The sequence below is a fragment of the Sturnira hondurensis genome, unplaced genomic scaffold (genome assembly GCF_014824575.4).
Source record: "Sturnira hondurensis isolate 20B ecotype Veracruz unplaced genomic scaffold, ASM1482457v3 Scaffold0006413, whole genome shotgun sequence".
NCBI lineage: Eukaryota > Metazoa > Chordata > Mammalia > Chiroptera > Phyllostomidae > Sturnira > Sturnira hondurensis.
Window position 1 is genome coordinate 22,568,727 of NW_028079044.1, and position 2,549 is coordinate 22,571,275.

The 2,549-nt window shown below is 44.8% G+C and overlaps 1 non-coding gene across 1 annotated transcript; it reads right to left on the reverse strand.

Annotated features, from left to right (window-relative positions):
- Positions 1-243: 243 nt before the first annotated feature.
- On the reverse strand, positions 244-325 carry TRNAS-AGA (transfer RNA serine (anticodon AGA)). The gene has a single exon. It is a non-coding gene; the product is annotated as a tRNA-Ser (tRNA).
- Between the last annotated feature and the right edge of the window lie 2,224 nt (positions 326-2,549).

Sequence of the window (2,549 nt, forward strand, 5' to 3'; positions counted from 1 at the left end):
TGACTCGTTCCAGGCTGTCTGGCACGTTTGGGTCCTATCTCCCCCTCCTGGGTCCAGGTTGACACTGCAATCACACGGCTTCCAAGCTCTTTTGTTTTCTCCTTTTCCCGTCCCATTGGGGTATGTGCAGTACTCCAGCCGTTCATGAAATCCTTAAATTATCTACGGAAAAGTCGAGGAGAGCCCTCTAAAAGGAAAACAAGCATTGAAAACAAGTATTTTTAAACAAAAATACTGGCTTCCCGTAGTCGGCAGGATTCGAACCTGCGCGGGGAGACCCCAATGGATTTCTAGTCCATCGCCTTAACCACTCGGCCACGACTACTACGAGTGTTTGTTTCGGCAATGAAATCTATATGGAATCTGCACAAGTAGCTGCTACAGTAATGTTGGGATCGGGTGAAAATATTGCAAAGCTGTTCTGTGAGAATGTCATGGCTCTAATAATTTTAGCTTTTTGGAAGAACTCTTGCAGCATATCCCCTCAAACTTTTTCCCTTCATCAGAAACACAGTTCTAGTAAATCTCTATAAAGTTAGAGTCAGAAAATAGGAGAGAGGGAGGAGAGCCCTCTGTCCAGCATGCAGAATGTTGGTGCCATTTCTTGGAGGGAACCCGGAATCTCTTCTCCCACCGAGGCAACCTCGGGTGGTTTCCAGGGCAACGCGTTGTCTCGCAATACTCGCGCTGAGTCGACCAGCCTTTGGGCTTCCTTGCCTTGGTCCCAGCTTCATTCCCCAACCTTGTTCTTAGACAAACAGCTCCCAGAACTCTTTCTTCTTCCACTACACACTAAAAAGCTGTTACTTACCGGTTTAAATTCGTTATGCCGGGTGAGACTGTTCCACCTTACCTTAAAAGACGACTTTGAAAAGTGTAATGCTCGATACAAATGTAAGGTATTGTCATTTAATGGTATTCTAGAAATACTATGCACGGTGTAAACTGGACTTTGAGTCTTTCTAAAGGGGGGTAGTAATGAGATTGGTACCCTAGGAAAATGGAAATAGCTTGATCCAGATGATTTAGTAGCTTCATTGAAATAAATGTCCAAGAAAGGCAACCTGCAGTGGTGGGCTGGAGCAAGGGGTGCCTGCTCATTAGCACCCATCTTTAAATTTTCACCAGTTTTGGGCGCCAGTTGTTAGATGCAATCATTATTAAAAATTAAATTATATAAACTTATAATTAACTAGGTTAAAGCCAAAAATAATACTCAAAATCATCATGGTCTAGTTACTTCACTACAGTTACTATAATTTATGCTGTTGAGGTTATTTACATCTATTGTACCTGAAATACTGTACAGTGCTTTGCTATTGTGAATCTCTTCGTAATTTCCCATTTAGTGATGTACTTAGTTAACTTGAAATCAGGCTTGACTAGAATTCTGGTGTATTGTATGACTTCCCACTCAATTTTTCAAGGTTCCCCCCCACCAAGTTGCCTTGTAGGGTGATTTTTTTTGGATTTGTCCTTTACCTGAAAACATAAATAAGCCACTTGATATTGAAGTTGCCCTCACAACATGGTTCCAGGGGGGAATAATGCATAGTTGCCATCCTGTTTAACAGGCTTAAGTTAATGATTTGATTTTTCTTAGAAAAAATGAAATCTGAGGTGGTATATGTCAGTATAATTGACATATGGCTCTATATTTTTGACAGCTTCTGGTCAGGATGGTGGAGAAGGTAAATGAGGTACTCACATCTTCCCTTGACAACATCAAAGTTACCACTGGCAACTGCCTGAAGTCTAGTTGAACGGAATTCCTATAAATAAGGATAGAAAAGCCATGTTGAGATTGGTAGGAGGGTGGAGGCTCGAAATGAGCAGGTCCCACACCCACATGTGGTGGTTAAAAATTTGGAGGACCATCTCATCTGGGGAGGTCCCCTCCCTGAGGAGCTAGCTGTTTCTGCCCCTCCTGAGGCTCCCCAGCCCAGGGTTCTAGTATTGGGGAGTCATAACTTCTGGCTGTGAAAAACTGGAGATTAAGGCTGAGTGAGACAGAGGGCTTCTGGAGTTCTAGAAATTCTTCTTAAAGGGCCCGGGAATGGACTTACTTGCTGACAAACTCACTTGCTTTGAGTTCCAGTGCTGGGGCAGCAGCTTGAAAAGCCTCAGGGACATATGGGGAGGAACTGAATTTTCTGGCTCCAGGTAGAGGGCTGGAGGGGCAGCTTTCTCCTACACTGAAGTGCTGGCAGGAGCCATTGTCCCTTTGCTGAGTTCTCCCCTATAGGCACAGGTAGGGGCCATATCTGAGTCTCCATCAACTTGACTACCGCTGTGTACACCACCCTGGTGATTCCCTGAGACCTCACTCAACCAACTCTGAGGCCCACCCAAGCTGCTTCCAGTGGCTATTCCATACAAATAGCCTCTCTTGGCCCATGGGACTTTCCTAAAATTTTACAAAGGTTCACAAACACCAAACAATCGGCATCTGGCCTCAGTGTGCTCCACACCTCTTGCTAAATGATCCCAAGCCAGCCACTAGTGGCAACCAGCCTTGGTTTGCAACCTGGCCTCTCCCAGGCACTTCC